The following is a 20,485-nucleotide window of genomic DNA, read 5'->3' as shown; positions in this document are numbered from 1 at the left end:
AATACTGTGTGAATAACATTCATTCCAAGCATAATTGACCTCCCTGCCACTTTTGCAGGATCCATATTTAAAGCAGCCACATACCATAGGTATGCACTTCACATCTGCTTTATTAGAACTGTTTCCTGAAAAGAGGATGTTAGAAAGAGAAATCAGTATAATATCTGAATCTTACCATCTTATATCTACTAGGTTGAGAATGGACATAATGTTTTCCAAGAGTATGATTTTTAGGTCAGCACAATTTGACTGATACAGGAAATGTAATCTCTGTTCTTAATGAAGGCAGTGTTGAGGGTTAAGGACATGGGGGTCTATTGGTTGCTGACATTGTTGAGGTTTCTCATGAAATTACATGGTTTCCTCCAAGATTGCAGCTCAGGGTGACCAGCATTTTGCACCTCTGTGTCTTTCCACTAGAGCTCCACTAGGTTTGGTTATGGAAAAACCTCCCCCCATGGGCCGAATAATCTTTGTATCAGCCACCCCAATCAGGGGTGCCTCCAAGCTCGTGCCCCCTATTTCAATTACTGTCCCTGAGAAATGTAGGCACCTGGAAAGCAGGAGAATGGAGTTTAAGGTGGGACTACATATGAATCTTTCATAAAGTGGCTGCAGTGCACTTTAAATGAACTCATTCTACCGTAAAAAAGCCTTTTCATCCCTTTCTCCCTCTGCAGCAACATTACGTGTGAGTGCAGCAGCAACATGCAGCACAAATGGGTAATAGTCTGTCCGGGCAAACCTTCAGATGTTAATTAGAGGGGAAATGGGTACAGACACAGCTAGGGACCAGGGAGCAGGGAGCAGCAGGTAACACACACGCATACACACACACACACACACACACACACGCACACACACACATACACACACACACACACACACACATACCACACACGCACACACACACATACACACACACACACACACACACACACACACACACACACACGCATACACACGCACAGACACACACACTTCACACTGCTTGTAACAGAAGCTCTCATTTGTAGTGGAATGAATCAATGTAATGGACCTGGGTGGATCCAGTCTGTTGTCCCCTGGCCCATGTTCACAGGATAAAGAGCAATTACACGTTGGCTTGATGTCACTCTGCCTTGACAAAGTAGCCTATCAGCCGCAGGTCACCGTGGAAAGATAACCTTCTGCCAGCAGTGGTAAATAAAAAACCAAAATAAATAAAAAGTCAAAATAGATGTTTTCTTTTCATTCACATTCATTAACATTAACATACAAACATTTATTCATTCATTTAGCAATCAATCCATCCATCCATCCATCCATTGTTGATTTATTGATTGTTTCATTCATTTGTTTATTCAAAAGCAAATGCCAGCATTTGTAACTCATTATAGAAAACTCTCATGCCTACTCTATTTAGTGATGCATCATGGTTGTGTATCTATCTGTATATGTGTGTGTGTGTGTGTGTATGCTTGCACGTGTGTATGTGTGATTTAGCTTCAGTCTCGTAGACACCTCACCCATCTTTTAGCCGAAGTTCTCTGGCAGTTTAACCTGAGTATCTTGCCTTGGGCTGGCGTGAGGTTGGAGTTGTCTTCGACCTGTCGGTATACATCAGGCGTCAGTGCTGCAACCACAACCCCCACCCCACCCCCTCCCAAATGCCTCTCCCTCACCTGGCTCCCACACACGGCCGTGAAAGAGTGGCCTCGGGTACAGCCGGCCCTGTAATAACTCCATAACTCCATAAAGCCATTAAAAATGCACCAATATTTGCAGCTCTCGACTGCTCGATTATTCAGTGTGAATTGGGATGGAAATGGAATTACTCCATGTTCTCTGACGAGTTCTTGGAAATGGCGCTTTTAAGTTACCAGAGGGAGAGGACTTTGACGAGCGGCGTGCCGAGATCAAATGGAATTTTCCAGCTGCGATTGTCGCGTTGAAGGCCAGTGCTCTGTGCCTTTTTGAAAATCATCTGCTGTGTGCGTTTGGGGGCTGATTATCTGTCCTTGCTGTTTTGAGCAAGGTGTAGGCCTAGTGTAGGCCTACTCATCTATCTATCCACAAATTGTCTGGTAATATGTGAGCAGAATAGAAGAAGCAGTTTATTCTGTGCAGGAGTGTTGCTTTAGTTCTGCTTTACTAAATTGTGATTTTATAAACACATTGCATTCTGGGAAAACTAACACATGTATAGTGTAGTGGGTGTTGTTGAGTAATTAAAAATTTGAGCTTCTGTTTTCTTTAAAAGGCACCACAGAGATAGTTAACTTACGAACGAATTTCAAAGGTAAACTTTGCGACATGAAGAAGGAGACAGAAAATCGGAGAGGCCCTCAGAGATAAGAAAAAGGGGGAGGTGGGATAGAAATTAAGCAGACTGAGGTGCCAGACCATGAGTCATCATCAGCCAAGAAGAGGTGTGCCGGTCTCGGGCCCACAGACTGCAGATGAGAGAGAAAGAGAGAGAGGAGGGAGAGAGGGAGGGAGATAGGGAGGGAGAGGGGAGGGAGAGGAGAGAGGGGGGGAGAGAGGGAGGGAGGTAAAGAGAGAGGGGAAGAGGAGTGTGGAGTGGAAGAAGCGGAAAGGGAGAGTAACAGAGAGAGAGGGAAAGAAAGACAGAGGAGATGTTTGGAGAGAAAGAAAGAGAGAGGGAGAGCAGCAGAGTGAGAGAGAGAGAGAGAGAGAGAGAGACAGAGAGAGAGAGAGACAGAGACAGAGACACTGAGAGGCAGAGGCAAGCAGCAGAGCCAGGTGAGGCTGCAGTCCTCACGTTGGCCATGGTGACGCACACATGCATCTGTGTGTCGGCCTTTCAGACGTCTTTCGAAGTGTCTCTCTGGTGGCTCACCCCCCGCCAACTGCCTTCACCCCCCAATAGCTATGCACAGCAAGGGGCTGGTAGGCTGGCGGGATGGCTCCCTGGGTGGCAAACGCTAGCAAACACAGGTACTGAAGCACACCGAGGCCCGTACCAATGCCCAGGGGACATCAGGGCAGGGGGCCGAATCCTCTGTGAGAAGCCATAGGTAGAAGGTAGACGGCTGAGCGAACATCACATTAATTTATGAGAGGGTCAGACATGCTGCTGGTCTGATTGGCACAGACATATCCCCACTAGGGGACAGAGGAAGAGGGGTAGAGAGAGATAGAGGCAGGGTAGAGAATAGAGAAAGATAGAGAGAGAAAGAGAGGGAGAGAGAGAGAGAAGCAAACAGTGTACAGTGGATTTATTCTCTTAGAGTAGGAGACAGAAAGGCAGGACAAAGGCAGTACAAAAAAAACACAAAACATAAAAGAAGCAAAGAAAGAACAGGATAAAAACCTTTGTCACAAAGCCTCTCTGCTTGTTCCAAACTAGCCCCTGGCATTTTATTTGGATGGCGGGGCGGGGGTGGGGTGGGGGGAGGGTGGTCACAGGGGAGTTGGATGTGAATGAAGCTGGTGAACTTTCTGCATCTCTCTGTTTACCAGGAAAGGGTAGAACAAATGGAGGAGAAAGAGGTCAGGAGAAGGTGAAGAGGAGGCTTTTTAAGACCCTTGAGCAGTAGTAGCCTAAATCTCATTCTGTCGGCCCCTAGAGCTGCTTCTGCCAACGGTCACTGAGCCAGCGCTCTCCTCTCTCACCTTCCTCCATTTAGCGTCCAATGTAAAGGGTCTAGTTTATTGATTCTGTCTCAGTCCATACCCAGTATTTTTGATCAGATATGCATTTTAACGTGTTCCATGCACAGTTTGAATTATGGGGGTGATGGGGGGGTGGTCTGACCCCTCTGATTAGGACCTGAACACCCCAAAAAAGAGATAAAAACAACAGTTTGGGGAGATTGAAATATTCAATATATTCTTATGTCATGTAAATAGCATTTCTGCTACTTCTGCATTTATGCACAACCTCCCTGCAGCATATTGGTTCTTTTACTGCTAAATCTTGTCAGTGTCTACTGTAGGCTATTCATCCTCTATTGATGTGCATGCATACCTGAGTGTACTGTATGCCTACCTTAGTTACTAGACTCGTGGTGATTGCTAGATTTAATACACACAAGTGACATTGGCTCTTGACATTTGAGTTGAAAAAAAAAAACTACCTTTTGATAGGGACTGTTGACCCCCAATTGTCATAGTGTAATTCCAACTCTGGGTTCATGACTATAACATCCTGGACACAGGCATTGATGATGAACCAGATAGAGGTGCTTTCATTGCTTGGACTGGATGTTGGACGCTTCATAAAATTCCTGATGAAACTTGTATTGTGGCAATAAGTAAAGTATAAAAAGTAAGCGTATGCCTCCTCCAAACTCAGAAGTTAGCACCCCCATCCCCTCCTCTCCTCTCAGCCCCTTCACAGCAGCTCAAGCTGGAGGGCCCTGGCAGAGTGGGGAGACATATGGCAAAAACAGTTGTGCTTACCATGGCAGCTAGCTTGATGCGTGGGATAGGTAGATGGGTTTGACAGTCTGGGCGAGGGTCCTGATGGAATCTGCCTACGAAGGACCCCCACCAAAAAAAAAAAAAAAAAAAAGTTTCTGTCTCGGTGTGTCATGGTACCATACACACGTCCCCTGCTCAGTTTTAACTGTCACATGGATATGGCTCCTTGTGCTCTACCAACTGCCTTGTGGATTTGTCTCTGTTGGTTATGAGCTAATTCTGCACCATGCTTTTTCTTCATTTGTAGACTTTGTTCTCTTTGATGCCATGTCTACTTAAAAATATAATTTGGGGATATTTATGCAGAAGTGTCTGTCAGAAGGAATACACAAACATCAACAAGAAACATTTGATATTGATTAAAGGCTCTTGTGGCTTAAGACTTGAAAAGGTCTAAATTAAAGCCTCTAATTAAAAGTGATTTTTCTAGTTGTTATGATATTCCGCCCTGGAGATGAGGTCTAAGGCCTTTTAATAACTGAGTGTGCTTATTTGTGGTCTAAACAAAAATAAATACTCATGACAAAAGAAGGGGCCATAGCTTATTTTATAAGATCATGAAGTCCAATTACAGTAATAGTCTTAATTCAAAGTAGATTGCATTTGCTTATATTTAGTGGACTTGCAATACAGTGGCCAGCACATCACCCAACGATACTGATACACCCTTCCTTTCCCTATTTCCTTGTTTTTTACTTCGACAGCTGTCTGTGTATGGCTTTATTTGTTGCTCACTAGCGTCCTTCCCTCTGGTAATGCCTCACTCTCTATTCACTTCACTCTCTTCTGCCTGGAGGGAGAGCTCTGTGCCTCCAGTGTCAAATGGCTTTCTCTCCCCTCCACTGGTCCCTGCTGTTCAATTCGCTCTCTGATTAAGGCTGCCGCATGCACAGCCCCTCTGTCGTCGGTGAATGCCGCTAATTAGCGCGCTAAATGCAAGACCCCCTGCACTGAATTATGCCATGAGACCCTGCTGGCGACAGCCACGCATTTCAACTCGGCTCGCCTCGGCTCCCTCTCTTCCGCTTGGCACCGCGTGCGCCTGAATATCTTTTATCCCCAATGTTTGGTCCCTGCTGGCATTAGAGGAGGCTAGCAGCAGTAGCGCGGTCCCTAATGGGTGGGATGGACTGAGGAAGAAATTGAAAAGAGAGGAAGGCAAGGAAGGATAGAGAGAAGAAAATACAAACAGAGCTCAGGTATGTGGGGATGCTATGTGAAATTGCATTGTAAATGTGAATTAGGTAACATTGAGAAAGGGAAACATACTGAGCGTTTGTTTTCTTTTTCTTTTGAGAGGGGGACATTTTCCTGGCTGGAGAAGATACAGGTTTACATTTTTGTAGAATTTACAGCTCCTCCACAAAAGCTGTTAAAGTAACTGCCAGTCATCTGCACACACCGTCACAATGTCTGGCTTTGGGCGCAGGACACAAACATTGCGCGAACCCCAGCGATAAAGTGTCTCCATCTATCAAGCCCTTTCAAAAGCGGACGAGACAAAGTGCGTGCTCATCTCTTTTTTTTACCAGTCCAACATTTTTTTTCTTCCCTTCTTCTTTCGCCCTCAGTCATCCCTGCCCCCACCACTGCCACCACCACCGCCAACACCGTTCTCGATAAAACATGATCTTTGACAACTGGCGAGGCACAGCTTGGTGTGGTCCTGCCTTGGCTCTGTCCAGCCCTTGGTGTGGCCCTGCGTTCCCGCCCTTACCCCTCGGCCGCCCCTCACATCTCTCAGGGCCTCCGTGACAAGCGGAGTGGCAGCGCGGACGTGCCGACACGGGCCTGACCTTGGTCTCTCATCAGCGGGCAGGGACCAGAGCGCCCTGCTGAAACAGTAACATGACAAAGTGAGTCATTTCCCAGGGCCGGGTCAGCATCTTCCCCGAGATGAACGACCACCTCTTCACCAGGGTGTGGACGAGCAGGGGGCGGGGTGGTGCTGGTGGTGGTGGAGGGTGGAGGGAGGAGGAGAATGAGTGAAAGAATCAAGAGAGAGAGAGAGAGAGAGAGAGAGAGAGAGAGAGAGAGAGAGAGAGAGAGAGAGAGAGAGAGAGAGAGAGAGAGAGAGAGAGAGAGAGAGAGAGAGACCTCGGCATTCACTGTGCAAATGGAAATAAGGTCTGTAGTCATGACTAGTCTTGAATTTCCCCTGGGGATCAATAAAGTATCTATCTATCTATCTATCTATCTATCTATCTATCTATCTGACTATTCACTTGCTTTTCTTTAAAATAACCATTAGATCATTGTGCGAATTAGAATATATAATTTATAATCAACTGAGGCCACAAGTCAGAGAATGTGGCTGATGGAGACTCGGCTGAGATGTAGAGCCTTAGAAACCTTTTCCCTGACAGTGCCGTGTTCAGCGCTGCACAGGTAGATGTGCGAAGGATTCCCAGGTGTCCTTGTACAGTGTAGGTGTGAGTGAAGAGGACTCTTTAGTCTTTGAAGTTGTGAAGGCATTGACTTTGTGTCAGGGAAGGATTATGGATTTTTTTCCCAGCATGTGTCAAACATTCTATTTAAGTTGAATTAGGAATGTGTTACCTGACACTACAGCAGTGCGTCATTGCTTGCAGTCTGCTACTATGTTTTGTATCATTTTAGCTATTAAAACATATTTACTAAACCAAGGCAATTCATTTGAATGTAAATTGATTTATCATGTAATTTGATGTAAATGCATTGCATCAATGTAAATGTGACCACTATCATTTCAGAAAATAATTCTGTGTTTGTTGAGATGGTTGAGTGGCCAGTGGTATGGAGAGGAGATCACAGGATCTCTTCCGTTTAAAGAGTGCCCATCCTATGTTCTCCGATACCACCCCGCTGGCGCCTCACTGCATCTTGGATGATGTGACCTTGCCAAGCAGGCAGATTAAATGGAAATGTGCCCAAACGATTCTGTCTCAGTGCCACGTGATGTTTTTCAGAGCGAACCCAGAAACTAGGCTCCGATTCACCACAGAAGCTCAGCCTGTTGAGACTGAGAAATAGTGATCAAATGATTGGTTGAAACAGTGCTCTTTTTGGGGGGTATTGCAGTAAGGAAAACCACAAGGATCTTATGTATATTAAAGTGCTGTGCACTGACACTCCAACAGATCATTGGAAAGTCTAGTTTTTATATTTCTTAGATTGTTATGGCAATGCAGGAGATGGATTATTTTCACCCATAAAAGTGCAGTGAATCCCTTGAACCACAAGTAGACAGCCTAATTTATGGGGATTTCCAAGTCCAACAGATTTTATCAAGTTGTTGTATCTAGTCCTTCCACATCCTTGTTTGTGGTAGAATACAAATGTGTGGTCAGATGGGAGAGAACATTACATATTTGCAAGACATGTTTTACAATTTGCCTTATTAACGAAACTGGGCCAGGATGTTGAGAAAGAGGCTGTTGGCATAGTTTCAGGCCACTAGAATTTAGGAGATGCTTTAGGAATTTTATCGCTGTTATAAAATGGCATAAGCTTACCCAGCTAAACTTTTAATGCCGACACTCTCAAAAGTTTGAATTGATGGTTTAAAGTTTTGCAGATTTTTATGTTACATTTATTTTTTACTTTTTTATTTACATTTTCATCCATTATCATTTTATTTCCAGCTGTAAATCTGGAATACTTCTAAAGTATTGCACATTGTTTTATCCTATCTCATCAAGATACTTTGTACAGTATATGTATGCAACACAAACTTATTGTACTATAGCTGTAATTTGTTTTGTTTGGAGGGAGAACCCGTTGATGATTGGGGTTAGGCGCGTGTTCCCATGTACTGTGTTCTCTCCCTCTCTCCAGCCAACACTGTTAATGAGGAGGAAAGCTCTGAAAATGCCAGTTTGAGATGTCTGATTTTTGCTTGGATGGTTCATCCCTATTAGTGAATTTCACTGTCTGTTAGGTGAAATGTCAAATTGTGAATGGTATTGGACACACTGGAGAAGGTAAAATGTCAGCATGGACTTGTGTCTGTTGGATGTTCCAGAGGCCCTTTTCCATTCTAACCTCCCAAAACTTATTAAGGCCTCTGCAAATTTAATTGGATTCCCTTCCAATTATTCTTGTTCTGTACTTAATGTGACAAAGATGAGCTAAGTCAGGATGACATTTTTTTAATCAAACTTGTCAGGGTGTCTGAAGTGTGTGTGTGGGGGGGGTCTAGCTGCAGTGTTCATTCTGAGCCAAGCATTTTCAGTGCATTATGGTGCCAGTCACATTCAAGCTATTGACATGAAACTGTGTTGACAACATTACGACCCTGCTGCGTTGCGGAAGGAGGACCTTGTGGTACGAACCTGCCTCTACGCTCACCAAGCCCAGATCAGAGGCAAGGAAAGCCCTCAATCAGCGCTGTGTCATTGCAGCGTCATAGAACGCTCCATAAACGCCTCGTAAAACAGGCTTTGTCTCGGCTCCAATGCAAATGCTGATATTTAGCTTATATGGGCCGTGGGGGAATTGTGCTGCCATTTTTAGTGTCTGTGCGCGAGCGTTTGCTGTCTGGGAGCCTAGTGCTTTATCATGTATTCCTTTGGTGTCAGACAGAGGGAGAAAACGTGTCCCATTTCTCCGAGTCGAGGCGTGACGGCAAACGCTGAGAAGAAATCTGCCAGAAACAGACCCTCGCCACAATTAGAGCTCGTTAAAAGCCACTGAATTACTTCTTGGCCCTGACATGCCTCATCACCTCGCAGCTCGACTTGCGGATGAGGAAACCAGCGCGTGTCAGGGGCAAAGACTAAAATGGTCCAATATGGCAGCCCGATATGGCAGAACATTTAACCCAGCAGAGATTCACACAGCAATGGGACAGCCATGTTCAAAAGCAAAGGTTATGGAGGTTATCACTTGGTTGGGTAACACATTACCTTCCTGTCTTCTTGATTGGTTAATGTTTATGTGGGTGTCCACTGTACCCATTCACACTGCAGAGCTACAGTCATTTGACAGGATTATTGCAGAATATAATTGGTCAGAAAATAATAGGTCAACATAGCAAAACTTAATTACACTACAGACTTAAAAACTAATAAATGAGTGCTTCTATGAGCTGATCTTAGGAGGACAGTATCTCCACCCATCCATCTATCCATCCTTCCTGATCCAAGAGCTATTTAATTATTTAGAAAAGCAGACAGGTAGTCTGCTGTACACCATGCTCATCCCCTATGTTGCCGTTGTTGTTTGTAAAGTGATTTACTCCCAACCTGCTTTAGGGGCAAATGGAAGGATAAGGGTCAGGTTGGAGTTAGGTTGGCTGACACTGATACGCTATGTGTACATACAAACTATGCATCTCTTATGAAACTAGTATTTAGTGTTTTGATACTTGTACACTTATAGTTAAGATAGTAATATCTTAATATCTTCCAGGCACTTCCAAAGTACTACTCCCCACAGTCAAGAGTATATAGGCACACGCACAAAAAGCTTTGCAAGGAGGCAGCACTTTTTGTGTTTGCAAGCCCAGTTTCCTTTTTTAGAGAGCTTCTTGAATGCCCACACATCCACTCAGCCAAAACACAGAGAGAGAGAGAGAGAAAGAGAGAGGGAGAGAGAGAGCGAGAGAGAGAGAGAGAGAGAGAGAAGAAAGAGAGAGAGAGAGAGAGAGAGAGAGAGAGAGAGAGAGAGAGACACTGCACACAGGTCTGCAGGGAGGAGGTGTCTCTCCCCATCCTGGAGCTCATCCTAGGGAATGGGTTGCCTCGCCACCTGACCGCGACAATGCCAATTAGGCTGGGGAGTCGTCCTCCTGTCTGATCCTGCTGACTCCTGTGTTGGCTCCAGCGTTCTCGGGCTGTCCTTGTGCTCTCTCTCTCTCTCTCTCTCTCTCTCTCTCTCTCACACACACACACACACACACACACACACACAGCTCCTTTGCTCTCCAAAACAGACATTTTATAGCTTCCCCTCTGTAGTGCCACAGTGTTAGTGTAGTGGACATTACAAGGAAGTGTTTGTTTTTGAGGAAAAGTGTGAGGCTTCTCTGAAACCCTTAGGTTTTTCCAAGTTAATTTTGTTAATCATCTTTCATACGGAAAGCAGCACAGTTTTCTTTAGACAGCCCCGTTATAATTAGCTTAGTGCAGTCTGTGCTCACATGCTTGCATGCCATCACTACTGGATATACTCACACAGGGCAGAAGAAATGTGTGAAATCAATTCTAATGTCAGAGTCATAAGCACAGCCCCACACTGCTTGGCTAATGAGCAATTTATTTAACTCTGGTAATTAAGGCAGCCTCTCCGAGGTGACTGCCACTGTTGGCAGTCAAGGTGACAGCATAAATGTCTCTTTATGTAAAGCATAAATCACACTTCTCACGACATACACCTCATTACAAAGGCATTCGTCAGAGCTTGTGTCAGCTGACAACGTACGCAACAGCATGTCTATTGCACTGACCAAAACATGATCAACTTTCAGGGTCTGGGGCAGTGCAACCCTTGCACAGCAGTCATTGGTAACATCATGGCACAATCTGCAAAATTTGTGTGTCAAGTATAGAAGAGAAACTGTTAAAAGTGAAAGTACTGTATTATTCATACTGTAAAACAAGCACACCTACACACTTGCACACATATGCAGGTACACACACATATACACATAAACACACACACTTTTACAACGCGGTGCAGGCCCAAGCCTTTCGCGGTCTAGGTTTTGTATATTAACTAAAAGCCTTCCGCACTCGCAACGCAAACAAACAACAGAAAGAACCCAGCAGCTACCCTACACGCTAGCTCTACTGTTTGTGTCATACCAATTGTGCTCGTTCTCCTGATTGCCAGGACAGGTGTGCTTTTACCCAATTAGCCACAGGTAGTGACATCACTGAAGCACCGCCTGTAAGTCAGTGCTTGCTCTACCATGTCACCCTAACCTATCCTACAGTTTTTTTCAACAAGCGTTTGTCTAACCAGTTGTCACATTTTCAAAACTCTAAACACAATTAGCACAGCGTCGGTCTTTTGTGGCCATACCATTCACACATTTCATGTCGTTTTCACACAATATGCAGCCAGTGAACACATTTCCACAATGCTTACATTTTCTTAACAGACAAGCTATACCTCCCAACAAAACTATGGATTGTTTTTGTAGTATTTACAAATGTTACAGTTTTTCTCGATTGCTTTTACCTGCTTAAGTAAACTAGAACCCACTTGGTCTTCATGACTACTTTCTTTGCACAGCAGAAGTCATCTCTTGCGAATGTGTTCACACATTTTCATTGGGTTCACACATTTCTCACACCCTTTTGCAAAACAGTTAACACAGGTGTCATTCAAAACTCTATTGGTTTTCCCATGCTAAACAAAAGGAAAACATCTTTTCACAGGTGATTCCTTGCATAAGTCTGAATCTCTGATACACCTGTGTGAAACTCCTTTGCACAATTCTTCAATCAGCAATCATTCATTATACATAAGAGATGTCTGTTCTGTGTTGCTATTTGCAAGTATGGATCTAATGCACATTTAGACAAAGTACTGTATTGCCTATTTGGTGGAGAAAACAGTACAAAAGGTGTTTACTGTAGGTCTATTTCGATTAAAAATGAAATTTACTGTATCTTGCTAGGTATTTACTGTATGTCTTACATCTTGGGAGGAATGAATAAATTATTTTTTATTCAGTACTTTTTCTCTTTTCACAGTTTTTTTCTGATAGGCCTACCAGAAAAATGAGAAAGTAATGGAACAGACATAGCAAAAACTAGATTTTGCATTTTGTTGTCCAGTGTGTAATGATTGATTAAAGAGTGTTTTTTAATTGGCAACAAGTTGTAGTGTTTGAAGGCAAGATTTGCTTTTGCTGCATGTTTTAAGTGTTTTGAGAGAGTAACAGCCTTTTGCAAGCAAAATGTGTCATTTTGTCCAGAGTGCTTTTGTTCAGACACGGGTGTTAACTGTTTTGAGAGTGTGATTTCAGAGTTGACACAGGTATCAAAACGATCGAGAAAAACTGTAACACACAACATCCCACAATAGCAAACACAATATTCCAAACCTTAGATACAGTATAAAAACCTCTGCTTCTGCTCTGCTTCCAAATGGTTTTATCCCAGGGGCATCAGATCTGATCAGATGCGATGTTGATGAAAACATGTGGCCTAACTCTGAAGATCGCAGAGATTAGATACAGTCATTTTGTGTTATTTTTTTTATCCCCTTTTATCTGGGCTTTTGCTGTTGTTTTTGTTCAGCTTTTTATGTGTTTTCATGGATATTTTGTTCACTGTAAGCAATACTGTAAAACTTTTTCTGTTCTATCATACTGTAAACAGTATTTCTACTGTACCTGTAAACAGTAAAGGGAAAAAACGGATTTGCTTTTTACTGGAATGCTTTTGAATGTGAACATTACAAGTGGACATACAGTTCCCAACCAAGAAATTTAGTGTAAAAACGGTGGATAGCATGTTTTGCATGCAAATACCTGTAAAACTGGAACATACAAGTCTATGCAGTTTTTGTAATGTCAACAATAGCCAGTATTTTGAAACCTGGTGTACTTTGATTGACTGCATGTACCTTGTTAAGTGAAAACAAGTGTTATTCTTTGACAGAATAATTTCATTTTGAGTCAGATTTCCAGTGTTTTGGTAAAGTTGGTGTGTGCAGAGAAAGATGTGTTCTGTATGGAAATGAAGAGTTAGTATATATTTAACAAAATGTGTTTTTGAGAAGAAAATTATCCATTTGGCCAATTGTGTTTTGTAGGTGTGAGTCTGTGTTAAGAGTTTAGAAAAAGTATCTGAAGTATGGGTAAGCGCTTTTTAGCGATTGAAAAAAACTGTAACACACACACACACACACACACACACACTAATGTATCCAAACAAACTGACAAGATACATCCACATGGAGTGTTTCAGAGAGAAGCTATACATTATCCAGTTTATGCATTCATAAACACCCATTATACATATTTTGTAAGGGGTGTCCATATTGTATCCATATTGTGCTATGATAACTAATAGTTTGCCTTTGAAGCAAGGTCACGTTTGTATTTCATGTTGATTGGAGTGGCACACAGTAACACCTTTGCATGCATATAAAACTGTCCTCCAGGGAGGCATCCACAGTCATATTTCTCAGCATGACTAATGGGGAGATTTGGCGCACAATGGCTCTAGGTGTGTGTGTGTGTGTGTGTGTGTGTGTGTGTGTGTGTGTGTGCGCATGCGCGTGCGCGTGTACGTGTGCATATGTGTCTGTGTGCATGATATTCGTGTCTGTGTGGTGCAGGGTGTCTTTTCCTTTGCCTTGAAGTATTCAGGCTGTTTTGTTTTGGAGTTGAGGAGACATTAGTTTGATTTGTATCTTCATTAAACTCATGCTTTGGTTCTGGCTTTGTTTTGATGCCAACATTAATGAATAATTGAGGGATACCCACCCTGTGCCTACAGTACATAATTGAGGGGAAATATATCTACAGTATCCCACAGCTCAGATAAATTTGAGATGTTTCCTCTCTGCTGTTTTCTTTTACAGAAAATGCGAAGGTCACCATTAATAAAGGATACCTCAGAGGAGGCAGCACTCTAAAAAAGGCTACCTCTTCCCCATGATGTAAACAGCTTAGAGAGGCTGCCTGACATTAACACCCCTATCATTGTAATAGTCTGTCAATCATGTGAATGCTGGAGAGAAATACTGAGATGGGGGTAAACAGGAGGGAGGATGATGCACCAAATAAGAATTTTTAAAAAAGATAGAAAGAAACTAATGTGGATGCTCTGTGAATGCTTTGTGCATTTATACCTAGCTTTTTCCCATTTCCTTTTCATGCTTTCTGTCTTGTCTGTGCAGCTCTTGATCACCTTCTCTTAGATATCCCCAAATGTTAGCATGCTGAACTTCCCCTGAACCTGAGCACAAGCTGCGGTAGTGGAAGGGAGAAAGCTCTCCTTCTCTGAGAGTGGAGGAAAGGGGGTTCTAAGATGGAGGTGTGACTTGACATGATAGAGAGAGAGAGAGAGAGAGAGATGGAGGGAAAGGGAGAAGGAGAGAGTGTGAAAAAGAGATGGCGTGAAAGTGATGGCTGACAAAGGACGGCTGTAGGATCTGCTTTGGAGTGTCAGTAAAAGAGGGCAGTGTTGATGCGCCCTATTTTTGTCTCCATAATGGATTGTGTCAGAAAAATGCCAGCACCCTAAGGGTCATCCGTATGTAAATGTCTCCCTTTCTCACCAGGTTGTCTTCCCTGACCTTTGACAATTGTTTGCCATTATCACCTGTGTAGTGAGCACAAAGATGTCAGGTCAACCTGTGGTAGAGGAGGAGGAGGACATTTTTAATAGAACATCTACTAAATACAGCTGATCAGCTGACACACATTGATACAGCACAGTTAGTCAGCAAGTGACGAGAGGTGGTTTGTTTTCTGTGTCAAGTTTAATATTGAACTTGACTTACAGATTGTCAGTCACTGACATGCAGAGTGCTTTGGGTGACTTACAGAAACAGCCAAAGAAGCAAGCTGTACTGTATAATATACAGGTTCTGTGTTGTTAGAGGGGATGCATCCCCTCTATTTAAATTCCGGAGACGTCTTATTACAGTGCATGAAAATGCACTGTACTGTTTTTCCAAGTCAACAACGTACAACAACATACGCAATTCTCTTGAACAGTTTAACTTAGAAACTTCATTCAAACTTTGTAACGTAGGTATTCAAACAGACCAAGCTGCTATGTCTTTTCAACTTTGAAACTTTTATACTTTTAAACTATTAAAGAAAAAACTTTTTAAAATCCCCATAGACTTAACATTGCCGATTGTGACATCATAATACGGCCGTTAAGCTATAGGGAGGGAAAGTAATATCATCGCCATCTAGTGGTTGCGTTCCTAGAGTTTAGCGGAGGGATGGGATTTTTTTAGAAAAAAAAAAATCTCGGTGCACATTGGGATCTTAATTTAATTCCTTCCATATGTTAGGCACTGGGGTCACCACTATTGCTTCAAGTGGTCATACCTTATTTTTAGGATCAGTTGAATTGTTTTGAGTTTTTCTCGTAACATGGTGATAACAAACTACAGTTGCATGTGACGTCACAGGTTTGGGCTTAATCTCTAACTGATCAATACAGCAATTTGCTTAACTGGCTTACATATTTTTGTAATAACGAAGGTAATGTAAACCCGTGGTGATAACCTTTATGTCTGGATAACTGGTGTTGTGCTTCTACTCACATGAAGAGCTGGCAGTAAGTGTTAAGTGGCAATGCTAACCAGGCTAATAAACAAACCATGCTACCGTGAGTAACGTCGAAGGATAAAGTCAATGTGGCTTTTTTTGTAGTTCGCTTATGAAACAAAAGGAGCAATTTCGCTTTTTTTAAATAAGGCAAAATATGGTCTGACATTTTCACAGTTAGAAGATTATTACTGTATAGACACTGACAAATATTTTTGGTGGATAAGATCGCTGATTTGGCTTCACAGTATTTTTAAAAAAATAGGTCTATGGGACTTAACATTGGAGCTGCTCTTCGATAGGAACGCAACCACTTGGGGCACTGGTTTTCACTTTCCCTCCCTATTAGAATCCTATGGCAGGTGTTCAGGCCACCTGGATCAACTGCCAGGCCCTATTAAGACTACACATCCTGTTCAACTGCTTCCTCTGTTTCAAAATAAAAGTCCTCACTACAATATTTCACTATTAAACAATTTAACCCTTTAAACTACTGAACTTTTTAACTGTTCAGCCATTGTAACTGTTACTTGTCATCAACTATGACTCCTACCCACTGTAGCTGGTTAACATGGTTAGCATAGTTAGCATGTTAACATTGTTAGCATGCTAGTTAGCATTTTAAGCAAAACTGCTAAAAATGATTAGCTAAGTTAGCTATGTCACATGGTTAGCATAGTTAGCATGTTAACATTGTTAGCATGCTAATTAGCATAGTTAGCATAACTACTAAAAATGATTAGCTAGGCTAGCTAAGGCACATTGTTAGCATAACTACTAAAAATGATAAGTTAGGTTAGCTAAGTCACATGGTTAACATTGTTAGCATTGCTAGCATATATAGCATGTTTAGCAAAACTGCTAGAAAATGTTAGTTAAGTTAGCTAAGTAGCATGGTTAACATAGTTAACATTGCTGACATAGTTAACATGTTAATCAAAACTGCTAGAAAACGTTAGCTAAGCTAGCTAAGTAGCATGGTTAGCATGTTAGCATTGCTAGCACTGCTATAAAACATTAGCTAAGTAGCATGGTTAGCATAGTTAAAAATCTTAGCATAACTGCTAGCAAACATTAGAGCCATTCCAACTTTCAGTTATCGTCAAATATCTACCTATACACAGCCATTAAACTATTTGAATATCAACATTCATTAAACTTTCAAGAAAAGTAAATAATATAATTAGATTTAATCATAACGTCTACATAAGGTGTTATACCCATCTTCCCTACCCATTCATCTCGGTGGAACACTTCACGAACCCTTAGTTCAACACATGACAAACCATATATCAGAATAAACAGCAGACCTTACCAGAAATAAAGCAGTCCCCTGTACAGTAAGCCGTTCCAGAGTATTCCGGTTAAATTAAAAATGTAATCTGCAGCAAGGTCTACATTCATGTCTCCAACTTTGGTCTTTAGGTTTCAAAATGTGTTTAAATCGTTCTTCATGATTTCATAACAGGCCAAATACAAAATAAATGTTACAAATATTGCCTAGATATAGGTAAATATTAAAATCAGAGGATATACAGCTGAGTAAGAGTTTGTGAAAGGAGTCTTAGTGATCAAAAAATGCTAAGCATGCATCTAGGCTATTTGAGTTTCTTAAAGCTGAGCTGTGCTTAAATTGTTCAATACATGATTCCATAACAGGCCAAATATAAAATAAATATAAATATTAAATATAGCCTAGACATCTAAATATTAGATGATCAGATGATTTACAGTTCTATGTAATATGTCATGTTTCATGTTTTTGTAATGTTTCATACAGTGATGCAGGTCTACTGCTGTGAATAGGCTAAATACCACTTTGATTATTTTTATAGCCTACTACTGTATAGTTAACTTTGGCCTTGGTGCCCTGACATGTGGCCTTTGTGCCCCCCACCAAATATGCCCAACTGAAGGCCAAGTGGCCTTGCCCCTAAAATGGTGAAATTGCAAGCCTGGGCCTAACTGTTGATTATTAATTGGGGTGATATTAAATCATGAATATGAAAATTGACATGTTTTTATGGTCTTGGTCTCGACTCCTAAAGGACTCGGTCTCGACTCGGATTTGCTTCCTCAAAGACTCGGTCTTGACTTGGACTCGACTGTATTTGAAAACCAACGGAGTTGGTCTCGACACGGTCTCAACCCTTCAAAGACTCGGTCTTGTCTCGGACTCGGCATAGGCGGTCTCGTCCCCATCACTACGAAGAACAAAACATCTGTCTTCAGTCACTGACTAGAATGATCCTGATCAGATGTGTCGGCTGTCAGATAACAGTGAAATCCTCTTTAAAAACCCTAAGCAGCTCACGAAGCCTCTTTTTAAATTTGTATTGAAAGTTGCTTTACTTGTGGTGTTCAGGTGTTTTTTTCAGGTGAATTTGCTGTCAAATTATTCTGTTTAAGCATCCATCCAATATTGCTGTTTTTGTCTTTTCATTGCATTCATGCAATAGTGCAATCTCTCATTGTCTGAATAAATTAAAAATCAAATTCAGGAAGACCTGTAGGTTGTTGGTTACATAAAGGACTTAGTCATCAGAAGGCGTCTTGAAATGCATATTGCATATTTGGAAGCGGTGTGAAGCACTGATTATATTGGGCAGCCTTCCTACAGCGGAGCCATGAAAGGCAGTGACATCTCTGTCCAGTTTATGTGAGCGTGACCTAGAAGATGACTCAACCGTCTTGTTAGTGTCACACCTTGACCTCAACCTTTAGCAACAGTGGTGGCCCACGCTGTTGACATCTCGTTGCTCGTCACTTTGTACTTGGTAATGAGTGACTGTCAGGAGTCGTGGACGCCGACGCTGTCGCCGTGCCCTCACAAGCAGCGGAGAGCAAATATTCTGCCTCGTGTTTTGCTGTGCTCTGGCACTCAAATGCCATGCGCCACAGTAACCGTGTCCCATTTTTCTGTCTGTAATTGGATTTGAGTAGTCGGTAATTTTACAACCTCGGCCCAATCAATACATGTGCTATCTCCTGAACCACAGGTGCACAAATCCAACCAGTTCATTAATTACCAGCAAAAGCAACTGCCACTTATAATTATGGGTGTTATTAAATAGCAATCAACATTAATCGATATGGCGAAAGGGGTAGTTTCAGTTGAGAGGACATAATGAACCCAAACAGAGTGTGCATGTTCATTCAGAAATGCCATTTTTCAGAGTGGCGCTTTCCATTTACGGAGGGAATTATAAAGTCTGTCTGATGTTGTTCTGGAGAGTCCGAGACTTGCATGTTTGATTTTGAAAGCGCATTTGGAATAGCCTTTAACAGCAACATTGCTGACCCGAGAGGTCAGCCCTCTATTGCTCTTAGAGCTGCTCCTATTATAATATCCTCTTAGATCGCTGCCAATTCCATCCACGTGACCGAGATAGCGTTTAGCTCGGCCGTAGCATGGAGATAACGCTGTTCTCATCTATGCAAGAGCATCCGCCAAAGGGCCCTGATGTCTTGGAGGGCATCAGCACGTTTCCACAGTCACATTATCAGACTAATGAGAGGACTCGTATGCCTTGCTTCCTATTGGATAGACAGCTCTGGAAGTAGCCAGCCACTGATTCGACTGAATAGGAACAATATGTTTGACTGCACACACAGACACACACACACACACACAGATACGTATAGATAAACCCACAATATGTGCCACGGCGCAGGCTGCAGTCTTTAACAGTATTGATTGGCTGCAGTGCAGTGGACTGAGCAAAAAAGCCCTGAAAATGAATGAGTGTGCGTGTGTGTGTATGGGTATGGGAGAGAGAGATAGATAGAGAGAGAGAGAGAAGGCAATAGAGATGGCGTGCATGCAAGGGAGAGAGGTTTAGATAAAATCAGATGGAAGGGGTTTGGGGAAGATGTAGCCTTGGCAGACATCTGTCAGTCATATTGACGGTGATCAATCACTTGGACAGCCAAGTACAAAGTTAAGAGTTGCCCATAAATACACCTCAGTCTGTCTTATCTAACCCATGTTCACTGTTTCTTGTTGAGATCCCTATTGTACCTAGGATTGGATAACCTCTTTTGTTAGCAGATAGTACTGTCATTCATCTGGATTCAGCTGACCTTGGATTTGTTTTGGTATTATGTTTTTTCCCCCTCCAGATTTGTTTATTCATGCTAATAAAACTGTGAGCATGTTTGTGTGTGTGTGTGTGTGTGTGTGTGTCTATGTGGGTCTGTCTGTGTGGGTCTCTGTGTGTGTGTGTGTGTTTTAGCTTAGTGCCCAGTATTATGCTGTGAGCCCTTGTCCCCCCAGGCAGACAGAAGAGCTTCAGCAGATGTTGTTGCTAGTTTATAACACACATCCGCCATGTTTACATGTTCTAGTTTACGGCACCACAGACAGCTGCTTATTTTAATGAGGTCTCCTTGAGAGTTGACGAACAATGCAATGTCAAACCCACAAATTTAACCCAACGCCCAGCGCTGCAGTGCCGCTCAGAGAGCAGTTGTTTAGTCCTACTGAAATTATGACCACACACTGTGTGTGCATAACCGTCCAAAACACAAAACCACAATGGCCAGCTTCTGCCACCACACAAATAGAATGGTTACCTTGTGAGAAATGGGGCTCTTGTGGTGTCAAATGCATTTTTTTCGCAAATTATGCGTAATTGTTCTTTCTCTCCCTCCCTTTGTAAGCAGACTTGTATTGCTTGAGATTAATGGGCAAGTTGTGGGTAAATACAGTGTAAGACCCTGGAAACTGCCTCCGGCATTATACCTCTCATTCAAGCACACAATGGTGCCAGATAAGGTAAACAATCCGCTTTGTGGGAAGAGACATCAAGCGGAAAGCACTCGGCA

General features: G+C 42.5%; 1 protein-coding gene across 29 annotated transcripts in view; it reads left to right on the top strand.

Annotated features, from left to right (window-relative positions):
• LOC125312111 (neurexin-1a-like) overlaps positions 1 to 20,485 on the top strand; it is a 279,994-nt gene that overhangs the window by 68,370 nt on the left and 191,139 nt on the right. The window lies entirely within an intron of this gene.

This window comes from Alosa alosa, chromosome 18 (genome assembly GCF_017589495.1).
Source record: "Alosa alosa isolate M-15738 ecotype Scorff River chromosome 18, AALO_Geno_1.1, whole genome shotgun sequence".
NCBI classification, from domain to species: Eukaryota; Metazoa; Chordata; class Actinopteri; order Clupeiformes; family Clupeidae; genus Alosa; species Alosa alosa.
The sequence above is the reverse complement of the archived record's forward strand: the minus strand, read 5'-3'. Positions and strand labels throughout refer to the sequence as shown.